The sequence below is a fragment of the Neofelis nebulosa genome, chromosome 2 (genome assembly GCF_028018385.1).
Source record: "Neofelis nebulosa isolate mNeoNeb1 chromosome 2, mNeoNeb1.pri, whole genome shotgun sequence".
Lineage (NCBI taxonomy): Eukaryota > Metazoa > Chordata > Mammalia > Carnivora > Felidae > Neofelis > Neofelis nebulosa.
In genome coordinates, this window is record NC_080783.1 from 168,177,133 (window position 1) to 168,193,777 (window position 16,645).

Sequence of the window (16,645 nt, forward strand, 5' to 3'; positions counted from 1 at the left end):
AGGAATCCCATTGAGACTTAAGTCATAGCATGCTACTCCTGCTCAAATTCTTCTCTTGGCTTGTCATCTCTAGGTAAAAGTCAAAGTTGCAATAATCTGTAGGCTCTATCTTAACCCCGATGCACCCTTCACTCCTCCCCTGAGTGCTCCTTGCTAGCCAACAATGAGAGCCCCACCCTAGGACCTTTGCACTTTGTTTGTTCCTCTTCTTGGGTCATCTTTCCCCACTGCCACCCCATAACTATATGTCTTCTCCACTTCCTTCAAATGTCTTGTCCAAAGTAAGCCTTCCCTGGGCACTGTGTCTTAAATGAGCACCACCAGGGCACACCCACAGGCATACTCACACACATCATCTTTATACTTCCTTTATATTTTGCTCTAGCATTTCCACTACATATCATATATTTGATTTGCTTGTATAGTTTATTCTTTGCTTCCCCTACAAAAAAGTAAACTGCATGGAGGTGGAGGTTTTGCCTATTTTATTCACTAGTATATCCCCAGCACCTAGAATAACATCTGGCACATGCTCAGCAAAAAAGTATTGAAAGAATGAGTCAACAACAAAACAACAGAATTGTGCCCTAAAGATAGGCCATATCATGTTTGTTCCTTATTATTCCTGTCTCTGCTCAACAGTCCTCTGTCCACCCTATTTAAGTAGCCCGTCCTGCAAGTCATTTTCTATGCCTTTATCCTGATTTATTTCTTCATAGCATTCACCGTTTATTACTCAAATATCTGGTAGCTTTAAAAATTTAGTTATTTGTCTTGCCCATTGGAAGGTAAGCTCCATGAGGAAGAATTTGTCCTGTTCACTGCTGTGTCTTCTCAGCCTAGAATTTTTTTAATAAAAAATCATTTTACCATATATGTGTGGACCTATTTCTGAATCCTTGATGCTGTCCCATTGATCTATATGAACGTCTCTTTTCCAATATCACACTGTCTTAACTAACTTTTACAGGCCTGGCAATCAGGATGTATATTAATTTCAATCCCTTTAAGTCAATCCCTTAAGCAACAAGGACTCATGCCCTAATCCCTGGAAGTACCCTGTGATGGTGGAAAGACCTGAAAGGGAAAGGAGCTTTCTGGTTTAAAGCCTCATTAGAGATGCCCTTGCACCAATGGTGGCCCCAAAGATGCAGAAACCACTGATCCTAAAAAGATCATGTAACTGGAGGCAATGAGTATCTCAGCAGTGACTCATGATGGATAAGGATCAATGACTGGAGAGGTAGAAAACTTGCTCCTTGCTTTAAGAGGAAGAGAGAGAATTCCAAGCAGGCTCCACACTGTCATCATAGAGCCTGATGTGGGGCCTAATCCCATCAACTGTGAGATCATGACCTGAGCTGAAATCAAGAGCCAGATGCCAACTGAGCCAATTATATCTCAATCTTTTTTTTAAATAAAAAATAGGCACACCTGAGGTTTTCTCTCTCCCTATCCTTCTGCCCACTCCTTAGCCCTCTCTAAAAAAAATGAAAATCAAAAATAGAATTACCATATGAACTAGTGATCCCACTTTTATACATATATAATACTTTTGTATCGTATATATCCAGAGGAAATATACACTCTCATATTTATTGCAGTATTATTCAGAATTGCCAAGATATGAAAACCATCTGAATGTCCATCCATGGATGACTAGATAAAGAAGATATAATGTGTATGTGTGTGTATGTATGTGTGTGTGTATATACATATATATATATATGTGTGTGTGTGTGTGTATATGTGTATAGAAAGGTTGTTACCAGGTGCTGGGAGTAGCAGGGGAGGGTGAGAGAAACAGAGAGATGCTGGTCAAAGGGGGTACAAGTGTTCTATTACGAGATGAGTACGTTCAGGAGACCTAATGTACGGTGTGGTGACTATAGTTAACAATAATGCATTGTATATTAAAATTCAGGTATGGAATAAATCTCAAGTGTTCTCTCCACATGCACACACAAAAATTATAACTACGGGAGGTGGTGGATGTGTTCATTAGTTGGTGGTCATCAGTTCACAATTCATACGTTTATCAAAACATTGTGTTGTTCGCCTTATCTGATAATTATTTGTCAAAAATAAGTGGTTTCAATAAATTATTTGTCAATTTGACAATTTTTTGTCAAAAATAAATGAATAAAAAATATTTAAAAAGAGAAAATGCCAACTATATTTTAATAATAACATAGAATAAAAAGAAGGAAAACATGCTGAGTGACAGCAGCCAGTCACAAAAGACCATAAATTACATGATTCCATTTATGTGAAATGTCCAGAATAGACGACTCCATAGAGACAGAAAGTGGTAGGTGAGTGGTTTTTTAGGGCTGAGACATGAGGGAGTTGAGGAATGGGTGACTGCTCTCGGGTACAGATTTCATCTGGAATGATGAAAATGTTCTAAAATTGATGGTGATGATGGTCGCACAACTCTGTGTATATACTAAAAACTGTTGCCCTACGCACTTTGAATGGATAAATTGTGTGGTATTATGACTACCTGTGAGTTAATTTAATTACCAGTTCAGACACTATTCCCATGTTGCTAAGAGTCGTGTCAAACCCAAACAAACTGAAAAGGACGAACTTGAGAATTTCCCAATGGGTTGAGAGAGGCAAACTTGAAAATCAATGAAACACACCTTTAATAAGACACCACATAGTCCTAAATTACCAAGGACTGAAAAGCAGAGGCTAACATATAGGTCATAATCTAATCTCCTAAACCTATGTTTAGCTAAAGCTATCTAAAATAATCTTACTACATGACTCCTTCTCTAGGAAACTCCCTATCAATTAAATTGCTATTTCAGATTTCCGGAAGATGGCGGCGTAGGAGGACGCTGGGCTCACCGCGCGTCCTGCTAATCACTTAGATTCCACCTACACCTGCCTAAAGAACCCAGAAAATCGCCAGAGGATTAGCAGAACGGAGTCTCCGGAGCCAAGCGCAGACGAGAGGCCCACGGAAGAGGGTAGGAAGGGCGGCGAGGCGGTGCGCGCTCCACGGACTGGCGGGAGGGAGCCGGGGCGGAGGGGCGGCTCGCCGGCCAAGCAGAGCCCCCGAGTCGGGCTGGTAAAAGCGGAGGGGCCGGACGGACTGTGTTCTGACAGCAAGCGCGACTTAGCGTCTGGGAGGTCAGAAGTTGACAGCTCTGCTCAGAAAGCGGGAAGGCTGGAGGACAAAGGGAGGGAGAGCTGCTGAGCCCCCGGACGGCAGAGCTCACCTTGGCGGGGAACAAAGGCGCTCGCCAGCGCCATCTCCCTCGCCCATCCCCCAGCCAAAATCCCAAAGAGAACCAGTTCCTGCCAGGGAACTTGCTCGCTCCGCGCAAACACCCAACTCTGTGCTTCTGCGGAGCCAAACCTCCGTCAGCGGATCTGACTCCCTCCCGCTGCCACAGGGCCCCTCCTGAAGTGGATCACCTAAGGAGATGCGAGCTAAGCCTGCCCCTCCCGCCCCCGTGCACCTTGCCTACCCACACCAGCTAATACGCCAGCTCCCCAGCACCACAAGCCTGGCAGTGTGCAAGTAGCCCAGACGGGCCACGCCACCCCACAGTGAATCCCGCCCCTAGGAGAGGGGAAGAGAAGGCACTCACCAGTCTGACTGTGGCCCCAGCGGTGGGCTGGGGGCAGACATCAGGTCGGACTGCGGCCCCGCCCACCAACTCCAGTTATACACCACAGCACGGGGGAAGTGCCCTGCAGGTCCTCACCACTCCAGGGACTATCCAAAATGACCAAACGGAAGAATTCCCCTCAGAAGAATCTCCAGGAAATAACAACAGCTAATGAACTGATCAAAAAGGACTTAAATAATATAACAGAAAGTGAATTTAGAATAATAGTCATAAAATTAATCGCTGGGCTTGAAAACAGTATACAGGACAGCAGAGAATCTCTTGCTACAGAGATCAAGGGACTAAGGAACAGTCACGAGGAGCTGAAAAACGCTTTAAACGAAATGCAAAACAAAATGGAAACCACCACGGCTCGGATTGAAGAGGCAGAGGAGAGAATAGGTGAACTAGAAGATAAAGTTATGGAGAAAGAGGAAGCTGAAAGAAAGAGAGATAAAAAAATCCAGGAGTATGAGGGGAAAATTAGAGAACTAAGTGATACACTAAAAAGAAATAATATACGCATAATTGGTATCCCAGAGGAGGAAGAGAGAGGGAAAGGTGCTGAAGGGGTACTTGAAGAAATTATAGCTGAGAACTTCCCTGAACTGGGGAAGGAAAAAGGCATTGAAATCCAAGAGGCACAGAGAACTCCCTTCAGACGTAACTTGAATCGATCTTCTGCACGACATATCATAGTGAAACTGGCAAAATACAAGGATAAAGAGAAAATTCTGAAAGCAGCAAGGGATAAACGTGCCCTCACATATAAAGGGAGACCTATAAGACTCGTGACTGATCTCTCCTTTGAAACTTGGCAGGCCAGAAAGGCTTGGCACGATATCTTCAGTGTGCTAAACAGAAAAAATATGCAGCCGAGAATCCTTTATCCAGCAAGTCTGTCATTTAGAATAGAAGGAGAGATAAAGGTCTTCCCAAACAAACAAAAACTGAAGGAATTTGTCACCACGAAACCAGCCCTACAAGAGATCCTAAGGGGGATCCTGTGAGACAAAGTACCAGAGACATCACTACAAGCATAAAACATACAGACATCACAATGACTCTAAACCCGTATCTTTCTATAATAACACTGAATGTAAATGGATTAAATGCGCCAACCAAAAGACATAGGGTATCAGAATGGATAAAAAAACAAGACCCATCTATTTGCTGTCTACAAGAGACTCATTTTAGGTCTGAGGACACCTTTAGATTGAGAGTGAGGGGATGGAGAACTATTTATCATGCTACTGGAAGCCAAAAGAAAGCTGGAGTAGCCATACTTATATCAGACAAACTAGACTTTAAATTAAAGGCTGTAACAAGAGATGAAGAAGGGCATTATATAATAATTACAGGGTCTATCCATCAGGAAGAGCTAACAATTATAAATGTCTATGCGCCAAATACCGGAGCCCCCAGATATATAAAACAGTTACTCATAAACATAAGCAACCTTATTGATAAGAATGTGGTCATTGCAGGGGACTTTAACACACCACTTACAGAAATGGATAGATCATCTAGACACACAGTCAATAAAGAAACAAGGGCCCTGAATGATACATTGGATCAGATGGACTTGACAGATATATTTAGAACTCTGCATCCCAAAGCAACAGAATATACTTTCTTCTCGAGTGCACATGGAACATTCTCCAAGATAGATCATATACTGGGTCACAAAACAGCCCTTCATAAGTTTACAAGAATTGAAATTATACCATGCATACTTTCAGACCACAATGCTATGAAGCTTGAAATCAACCACAGGAAAAAGTCTGGAAAACCTCCAAAAGCATGGAGGTTAAAGAACACCCTACTAACGAATGAGTGGGTCAACCAGGCAATTAGAGAAGAAATTAAAAAATATATGGAAACAAACGAAAATGAAAATACAACAATCCAAACGCTTTGGGACGCAGCGAAGGCAGTCCTGAGAGGAAAATACATCGCAATCCAGGCCTATCTCAAGAAACAAGAAAAATCCCAAATACAAAATCTAACAGCACACCTAAAGGAAATAGAAGCAGAACAGCAAAGGCAGCCTAAACCCAGCAGAAGAAGAGAAATAATAAAGATCAGAGCAGAAATAAACAATATAGAATCTAAAAAAACTGTAGAGCAGATCAACGAAACCAAGAGTTGGTTTTTTGAAAAAATAAACAAAATTGACAAACCTCTAGCCAGGCTTCTCAAAAAGAAAAGGGAGATGACCCAAATAGATAAAATCATGAATGAAAATGGAATTATTACAACCAATCCCTCAGAGATACAAACAATTATCAGGGAATACTATGAAAAATTATATGCCAACAAATTGGACAACCTTGAAGAAATGGACAAATTCCTAAACACCCACACTCTTCCAAAACTCAATCAGGAGGAAATAGAAAGCTTGAACAGACCCATAACCAGCGAAGAAATTGAATTGGTTATCAAAAATCTCCCAACAAATAAGAGTCCAGGACCAGATGGCTTCCCAGGGGAGTTCTACCAGACGTTTAAAGCAGAGATAATACCTATCCTTCTCAAGCTATTCCAAGAAATAGAAAGGGAAGGAAAACTTCCAGACTCATTCTATGAAGCCAGTATTACTTTGATTCCTAAACTAGACAGAGACCCAGTAAAAAAAGAGAACTACAGGCCAATATCCCTGATGAATATGGATGCAAAAATTCTCAATAAGATACTAGCAAATCGAATTCAACAGCATATAAAAAGAATTATTCACCATGATCAAGTGGGATTCATTCCTGGGATGCAGGGCTGGTTCAACATTCGCAAATCGATCAACGTGATACATCACATTAACAAAAAAAAAGAGAAGAACCATATGATCCTGTCAATCGATGCAGAAAAGGCCTTTGACAAAATCCAGCACCCTTTCTTAATAAAAACCCTTGAGAAAGTCGGGATAGAAGGAACATACTTAAAGATCATAAAAGCCATTTATGAAAAGCCCACAGCTAACATCATCCTCAATGGGGAAAAACTGAGAGCTTTTTCCCTGAGATCAGGAACACGACAGGGATGCCCACTCTCACCGCTGTTGTTTAATATAGTGCTGGAAGTTCTAGCATCAGAAATCAGACAACAAAAGGAAATCAAAGGCATCCAAATTGGCAAAGATGAAGTCAAGCTTTCGCTTTTTGCAGATGACATGATATTATACATGGAAAATCCGATAGACTCCACCAAAAGTCTGCTAGAACTGATACATGAATTCAGCAAAGTTGCAGGATACAAAATCAATGTACAGAAATCAGTTGCATTCTTATACACTAACAATGAAGCAACAGAAAGACAAATAAAGAAACTGATCCCATTCACAATTGCACCAAGAAGCATAAAATACCTAGGAATAAATCTAACCAAAGATGTAAAAGATCTGTATGCTGAAAACTATAGAAAGCTTATGCAGGTAATTGAAGAAGATATAAAGAAATGGAAAGACATTCCCTGCTCATGGATTGGAAGAATAAATATTGTCAAAATGTCAATACTACCCAAAGCTATCTACACATTCAATGCAATCCCAATCAAAATTGCACCAGCATTCTTCTTGAAACTAGAACAAGCAATCCTAAAATTCATATGGAACCACAAAAGGCCCCGAATAGCCAAAGTAATTTTGAAGAAGAAGACCAAAGCAGGAGGCATCACAATCCCAGACTTTAGCCTCTACTACAAAGCTGTCATCATCAAGACAGCATGGTATTGGCATAAAAACAGACACATAGACCAATGGAATCAAATAGAAACCCCAGAACTAGACCCACAAACGTATGGCCAACTCATTTTTGACAAAGCAGGAAAGAACATCCAATGGGAAAAAGACAGTCTCTTTAACAAATGGTGCTGGGAGAACTGGACAGCAACATGCAGAAGGTTGAAACTAGACCACTTTCTCACACCATTCACAAAAATAAACTCAAAATGGATAAAGGACCTGAATGTGAGACAGGAAACCATCAAAACCTTAGAGGAGAAAGCAGGAAAAGACCTCTCTGACCTCAGCCGTAGCAATCTCTTACTTGGCACATCCCCAAAGGCAAGGGAATTAAAAGCAAAAGTGAATTACTGGGACCTTATGAAGATAAAAAGCTTCTGCACAGCAAAGGAAACAACCAACAAAACTAAAAGGCAACCAACGGAATGGGAAAAGATATTTGCAAATGACACATCGGACAAAGGGCTAGTATCCAAAATCTATAAAGAGCTCATCAAACTCCACACCCGAAAAACAAATAACTCAGTGAAGAAATGGGCAGAAAACATGAATAGACACTTCTCTAAAGAAGACATCCGGATGGCCAACAGGCACATGAAAAGATGTTCAACGTCGCTCCTCATCAGGGAAATACAAATCAAAACCACACTCAGATACCACCTCACGCCAGTCAGAGTGGCCAAAATGAAGAAATCAGGAGACTATAGATGCTGGAGAGGATGTGGAGAGACGGGAACCCTCTTGCACTGTTGGTGGGAATGCAAATTGGTGCAGCCGCTCTGGAAAACAGTGTGGAGGTTCCTCAGAAAATTAAAAATAGACCTACCCTATGACCCAGCAATAGCACTGCTAGGAATTTATCCAAGGGATACAGGAGTACTGATGCATAGGGGCACTTGTACCCCAATGTTTATAGCAGCACTCTCAACAATCGCCAAATTATGGAAAGAGCCTAAATGTCCATCAACTGATGAATGGATAAAGAAATTGTGGTTTATATACACAATGGAATACTACGTGGCAATGAGAAAAAATGAAATATGGCCTTTTGTAGCAACGTGGATGGAACTGGAGAGTGTGATGCTAAGTGAAATAAGCCATACAGAGAAAGACAGATACCATATGGTTTCACTCTTATGTGGATCCTGAGAAACGTAACAGAAACCCATGGGGGAGGGGAAGGGAAAAAAAAAAAAAAAAGAGGTTAGAGTGGGAGAGAGCCAAAGCATAAGAGACTGTTAAAAACTGAGAACAAACTGAGGGTTGATGGGGGGTGGGAGGGAGGGCAGGGTGGGTGATGGGTATTGAGGAGGGCACCTTTTGGGATGAGCACTGGGTGTTGTATGGAAACCAATTTGACAGTAAATTTCATATATTAAAAAATAAATAAATAAATAAATAAATAAATAAATAAATAAATCACAATAAAAAAAAATAAAAAAAAAATAAATTGCTATTTCATGTTCAGAGTTCCTATTATGTGCTACCTGTATTTGTGCTGATTAACATATTTCTCAGTCCAAAGACAGAAAGCCAAAGCAAAATCAATGTCACCTGATAAAACATGTTCATTTAAGTTCCTCTAATTGCTAATGCCGCCCAGAAATACAAGAGATTTGGCACCTACAGAATCACCTGGGTTATGTCAGACACAATGGGGGTTGTAATAGGATTGATCTGGTGTAGAATTAAAAAGCCCCTAACAATTAACTGTTTTCAGCGGTTTCCAACTTGCATCAGGATAATTTCTCATAAAGAAAAAAATGTATTAAGAGTAGAAAAATAAAGAAGAGAGAACACAGAAAAGCCTTCCTGACATTGCCTTCATTAAGTCTTCAAAATTCAGTCACTACAGTTCAGGTACAAACTGCTACTGCCTCAACCATCTAAGAGGGACGCTTACTCCCTTCCTTAGCAATGGCCGTGACCTGGTCAGAATCCCAACTAACACATCCCTTCCTAGATAGATCAAGAGCTATTTCATTGGTACTTCTTCGTTCTCCACCTACAAATGCCAAAGGTAGCTGGAATTTTGTTTTAATGAAAAGAAAAATCACTGCAGACTTATTCTACCAAATTTAAAAACATATTATGAAGCTATACATTTTTATCAAATGTGGTACCGATTCAGCTCAGGAATACATAGAAGTCAAAGAAGAACAGAAGAGAAAATCTAGAAATAAGCTAGGTGGAAATAAATTTTTATTCTATGTGAAAGGTGGTATTTGAAGTTGAACACATTACTTAGCCAACTTGTTAACCAACTAAGATACCTGGTAAAGAGATGCCAGTCTTGCATCCTATAATTTACTAAAGTAAATTCTAGGCGAGTTAAAGATAAATGTATCTTCTTTAATGTACCCATAAATGCTTTAGGGGAATGTATTTTTCTTCTCTTGAAATAGACAAGAACTTTCTTAGAACACACACAAATTCAGATCTTTAGGGAAAGAAATTAATGTATTTGGCTACACAAAACTCAAAAGGTTCTGTGGGTAAAAAAATTACATAAAGTTTAAAGTCACAGAACTACCTTTTTAAAAAATGTTTGTTTATTTATTTATTTATTTACTTACTTATTTAGAGAGAGAGAGAGAGAGTGAGCAGGGAAGGGGCAGAGAGAGATGGAGACAGAAGATCCCCAGTGGGTTCTGTGGGACAGCACAGAGCCCAATGTGGGGCTTGAACTCACGAACCAAACTCACAAACCGTGACATCACGACCTGAGCCAAAGTGGGCTGCTCAGCCAAATGAGCCACCCAGGCACCCCAGGACTACGTTTTGCTAGATGATTATGTCATTTAAAAAATGCATTTGCAGAATAGAAGAAAAACAATACTTTGATTCTAAATATGTATAGAATTCTTACAAATCCATAAAAAAGAGAAATTCCCTGGGGCATCTGGGTGACGCAGTCGGTGGAGCATCCCACTCTTGATTTCATTCAGCTCAGGTCATGATCTCATGGGTGTGGGATCAGATTGGGCTCTGCACTGAACGTGGAGCCTGTTTGGGATTCTCTCTCTCTCCCTCGGCCCCTCTCCCCTTCTCTCCCAATCACACCCTCGCTCTCTCTCTAAACAAAAATTAAAACATAAAAAGATAAACGCCCTAAAACACATGTAAGTGATTCACAAAAGAAAGAGGAAAATAAGTATGAAAAACAATTCACTATCACCAGTTTTTAAATGCATGTTCCATTTAAAATAACATTGAAGTTGGTTTTTTTCTGAATAAATTAGTAATTCTTTTAAAATATGAAAACACATATTTTGGCAGGGGAGAATATTCTCGAGAACTGCTAAACAAAAGGGATGCCTGGATGGCTCAGTCGGTTGAGCATCCGACTTCAGCTCAGGTCATGATCTCACTGGTCGGCTCATGAGTTTGAGCCCCACGTCAGGCTCTGTGCTGACAGCTCAGAGCCTGGAGCCTGCTTCAGATTCTGTCTCCCTCTCTCTCTGCTCCTTCCCTGCTTACGCTGTTTTCTCTCTCTCTCTCTCTCAAAAATAAGTAAACATTACAAAAGATTTAAAAAAAAAAAAAAAGAACTGCTAAACAAGAAGATGATTTGGTACCACCAAAAAATGTGTGTACTCTTCAACCCACCTTAGGGTTTCTGGAAAAGCATCTTAAAGAACTAATTAAGGATGTGTACAAAGATTGACTTGCCCTCTGAACCCTTATTGCTCTCTTTCTCATCTCTTTTGGGTCTGAACTACAGTGGCTTCACACCACCCAATCTAAAGCCACAAGGCCCCACATACTATTTATCTGCCCTTCCTACTATATTTACCCCACCATAGCACCTGTAGATTCATGACCCTCTCAGGAGTTTTCCTGGTGTAATCTGAAACCAGCCCCCCTAATGCAGAGGGCAGGGAGAGACCAAAGAAAGAGGCAGCCACTTCAGGTCAGTAGGTGGCAATTTAAAAAAAAATTTTTTTTCAACGTTTTTTATTTATTTTTGGGACAGAGAGAGACAGAGCATGAACGGGGGAGGGGCAGAGAGAGAGGGAGACACAGAATCGGAAACAGGCTCCAGGCTCCGAGCCATCAGCCCAGAGCCTGACGCAGGGCTCCGCAGGGCTCGAACTCACAGACCGCGAGATCGTGACCTGGCTGAAGTCGGAGGCTTAACCGACTGCGCCACCCAGGCGCCCCAGTAGGTGGCAATTTTAATAATAGCAAAGAGAACTTCCATAAAGGGTTTTCTTGGGCAGTAGCCAGAGAAATGGATCCCTGTACCCGACCTTCAAATCTTAAAAGCTTATAAAGAGGCCCTAACTGGGCTTGGTCGTGTATACTGTGTAGGTGTTTTCAACATCACATCACCATCTCAAGGCTATGTCCTTGGAGCAGCCACTGGGAGCAAGGAAGGCAAGTGGAACCCACATCCCAAGGGAAGGGGAGGGAGTGAGGAGCCTCCAAAAATCCGGGTCCAGCTTATGGGTCAGTTGTGGTCATGTCTTTTTTGATCATGTTCCCCAACAGCACCTACCATATATTTCATTTATTTATCTAGTTTTAATTCTTCTTCCCCTGAAATATAAGTTCTATATGGGAAATATTTTTGTCTGTTTTGATCACTATTATGATCAGGGAGTGTCCTAAGGTTGGTGGGGTCTGACACACAATTTTGGGTCCTCCTTTAAAAAAAAAGAAGTGTTTTAAAAATAAAAATACATTTTAAAATTTCAAATTTAAAACAATCTGAGAAATGAGACAAATTCTACAAAATCTAGAAAAGTGACAATGCAGGTTTAAATTAAAACCCCCTCATAAATTGAATTATTCTGGTGTTGGCTGGATTCCTGAAGATCTTTCCCCACAAAGCCAGGGAATAACAGAATAATACTATTTTTGTATTTCAGAGAGTTCATTCATTCATTATATTTTGCAACTTTATTGAGATATATTTCACATACCACAAAATTCACCTAAAGTATACAATTCATTTTTATTTTTTCCCTCTATTTATTTAATATAATTTATTGTCAAATTGGCTTACATACAACACCCGTGCTCATCCCAACAACTTCCCTCCTCAATGCCCATCACCCATTTTCCCCTACCCCCCCCCACCCCACCCATCCTTAGTTAGTTCTCTGTATTTAAGAATCTCTTGTGGTTTGCCTCCCTCCCTCTCTGTTTATAACTATTTTTTCACCTTCCCTTCCCCCATGGTCTTCTGTTAAGTTTCTCAAGATCCACATATGAATGAAAACATTGATATCTGTCGTTCTCTGACTTATTTCACTTGGCATAATACTTTCCAGTTCCATCCATGTTGCTGCAAATGGCATGATTTCATTCTTTTTCATTGCCAACTAGTATTCCATTGTATGTATAAACAACATCTTCTTTATCCATTCATCAGTTGATGGACATTTAGGCTCTTTCCATAACTTGGCTATTGTTGAAAGCACTGCTATAAACATTGGGGTACATGTGCCCCTATGCATTAACACTCCTGTATCCTTAGGTAAATTCCTAGTAGTGCTATTGCTGGGTTGTAGGGTAGTTCTATTTTTAATTTTTTGAGACACCTCCACACTATTTTCCAGAGCGGCTGCACCAGTTTGCTTTCCCACCAGCAGTGCAAGAGGGTTTCCCTTTCTTCACATCCTCGCCAGCATCTGTAGTTTCCTGATTTGTTCATTTTAGCCACTCTGACCAGTGTGAGGTGGTATCTCATTGTGGTTTTGATTTGTATTTCCCTGATGACAAGTGATGAGCATCTTTTCATGTGTCAGTTGGCCATCTGGATGTATTCTTTGGAAAAGTGTCTATTCATGTCTTCTGCCCATTTCTTCACTGGATTATTTGGTTTTCAGGTGTTGACTTTGGTAAGTTCTTTACAGATTTTGGATACTAACCCTTCATCCAATATGTCATTTGCAAATATCTTTTCCCATTCCGTCAGTTGCCTTTTAGTTTTATTGATTGTTTCATTTGCAGTGCAGAAGCTTTTAATCTTGGTGAGGTCCCAATAGTTCATTTTTGCTTTTAGTTTCCTCGCCTTTGTAGATGTGTCAAGCAAGAAATTGCTGCGGCTGAGGTCAAAGAGGTTGCTGCCTGCTTTCTCCTCTAGAGTTTTGATGGTTTCCTGTCTCACCAATTCAACAGTTTTTAATAGAGTTGTGCAAACATCACCACAATCCATTTAGAACCACTTCATCACCCATGAAAAGTTTGTACCACACCTAACAGTTGATGAGACATTTAGGTTGTTCCTACCTTTTATTCTTTGTTTGACTGTTTTTTATGATTTTTGTAAATTGAGATGAAATTCAAGTACCATGCAGTTCACCATTTCAAAGTACACAGTCCAGGGCCGCCTGGGTGGCTCAGTCAGTTGAGTCTTCAACTCTTGATTTCGGCTCAGGTCATGATCCTAGGGTCTGGGATTGAGTCCCCACATCAAGTTCCATGCTGAGCGGGAAGCCTGCTTAAGATTCTCTCTCTCCCTCCCTCTCTTTCTCTCTCTCTCTCTCCCTCCCTCTACCCCTCTCCTCTGCTTATGTTAATTTTAAAATAAAATTTAAAAAACTAAAAAATATATACATTCTAATGACTTTTAGTATATTCAAAGAGCTGTGCATCCATCACCACTAATTCCAGATGATTTTCATCACCTCCAGAAAACTCTGTGACCATTAGAGTCATTCCTCATTTTCCCTTCCCTCAGTCACTGGCAACGACATGCCTATAATTTATTTCTATGGATTTGTTTATTCTGGACATGTCAGGTAAATGGAATTATACAATATGTGGGCTTTTGTAACTGCCTTTTTCCACTTAACATAATGTTTTCAAGGCTCATCCATGTTGTAGGATGTATTGGTATTTCATCTCTTTTTATGGCTGAAAATATTCCACTGTATGGATATACCACTTTATCCACTCATCAGTTGAGGAACATCTGGATTGTTTCCACTTTTTGACTCTTACCAATAATGCTGCTATGAACATTTGTGTACAGTCTTTTGTATGATGTATGTTTTCATCTCTCTTGGCAATATACCCAGGAAAATGGAATTTCTGGGTCCTATTGTAACTCAATATTTAACATTTTAAAGAACTGCCAAAATCTTCTACAGTAGTTACACAATTTTGCATTCTCACCAGCAATTTATGAGGGCTCCAGTTTTTCTGTATCTTCGCCAATACTTGTTATTGTCTGTCTTTTTTATTTTAGCCATCCTAGGGAAGTGTGAAGTGATATCACACAGTGGTTTTGATTTGCATCTCCCTGATGACTCATGATGTTGAGCATTTTTTTTTCATGTATCTATTTGTCACTTGCCTATCTTTGGAGAAATGCCTATTCAGATCCTTTGTTCATTTTTTTTTTAACTGGATTATGTGTCTTTTTATTATTAAAGTGAGATGGGAGGACACTGGGGCAGAAGAGTGACATCTGCTTTACATTTTACAGGCTCACTCTGACTGCGGTGTTGAGACTAGTCTGAAGGAGAAATCAGGCAAAAGCAGGGGACCCAGCAGTCGGGAGACTAGTGCAATAAGCCAGGCAAGATATGATAGTGTCCTTGAACCACAGTACTAGCAGTGATGATGTAAGAAATGCTTTGATTGTGAACACATTCTGAAGCTAGAAGTGACAAGATTTCCTGATGGACTACATGTGGGATGTGCAATATGTTCTGAAACGCTTCCAAGCCTTTTGTTCTGAGACACTGAACCAGGGTGTCTATAGTTTGATTTTGGACATGGGTTTGAGATGCCTGCTAGGCATCCGAGTGGAGAGATTGTGTTGGCAGTTGGTTATACAACTCTGGGGTTTAGAGAAGTCTGGGCTGGAGATTAAAATGTGTGCCAGTTGCCTACAAAAGGTATTTAAAACCACGAGACAGCATGAGCTCACCAAGTCAGTGAGTACAGATACAGAGGATGGGTTTTTGTTGCATAAATGAAGTTTACTCCTTAATGTATTTTATACATAAATTAAACTTCCAAATTAAATTTGTGGGAAGTGTGTTAATCCTGTTGCTTCCCATGCCACTAATTAGCCCTCAAAAATATGTTTTATGTGACATCCTGCATATATCTCTGATGTGTCTTAGGGCCCCACCTTCAAAGAGCCTGTGTATTTGCCCCAGAACCTTCAATGTCCCCTTACTGTTAAGCTATAGAAAAAATAGGAGATAAATGTTGATAGAGAATATGGTGATAAAATGTGTTTCTTAACTGCGAGGACATACTACTGAAGCAGAAACATAGATGCATTTATGCTTTAAATTATTAAGTAAAATAGTTATCCAGCTCAGGTTGAGTTGATGGTTTAAAGCTATTCCGAGGGGCGCCTGGGTGGCGCAGTTGGTTAAGCGTCCGACTTCAGCCAGGTCACGATCTCACGGTCCGTGAGTTCGAGCCCCGCGTCAGGCTCTGGGCTGATGGCTCAGAGCCTGGAGCGGGTTTCCGATTCTGTGTCTCCCTCTCTCTCTGCCCCTCCCCCGTTCATGCTCTGTCTCTCTCTGTCCCAAAAATAAATAAAAAACGTTGAAAAAAAAAAATTAAAGCTATTCCGAGGATTGAAAAAAAAAAAATGAAGGCACAACTTTTGATATAATATCTAATAATTAATTTGAGTGTGTGACACATCTATAATTACCCAAATTTTGATAAAGAGATCAGCAACAATTAAGATACTGTGCAGCCTCAAGATTAGGACCACTTTGCCTACATGGACAATATTGAACAGGGATAATTCTTTCAAAATGATCATCTATTAATTTTGCACTATGCCTGATGACTACAGAGAAATTAAAAGGAATTGGAATTCATTCTCTACAAAGTTACACGTTTTTAAGAATGTGGGGTAAGTCTTGAAATTTAAATTCTTCACCAACTTTAGTTCTTTTTTTTTAAACAGACATTTGTTTTCTACTTCTTTTTGCAAAAACTGATAACTTCAGTGGAAATTTTTAAGAGCCATTTTAGGAAGTACGAAGGAGAAGATAACTTTCCAATTACAATTACCGGACAAGACCTTTTTATTCACATTTAGCTAACAAAAAACATATAGGAAAGTGTGCTGTTTTTTGTTGTTGTTGTTGTTTTTAATCTCAAAACAGGAGATGCTGATAAATACCAGGTGCGTGATTTCTCCAGGCACCCATTCCCAGCCCCAGAGGAATCTCCATGCATCCAGTGTGCTTTCTAAATGAAAATGCATATGTACAAACCCTTGGACCAGAGAAGTTTCCTTGGGAACTGTTTTTCTTCTTACCGGCATTTTATAGGTATGTTGGTATTA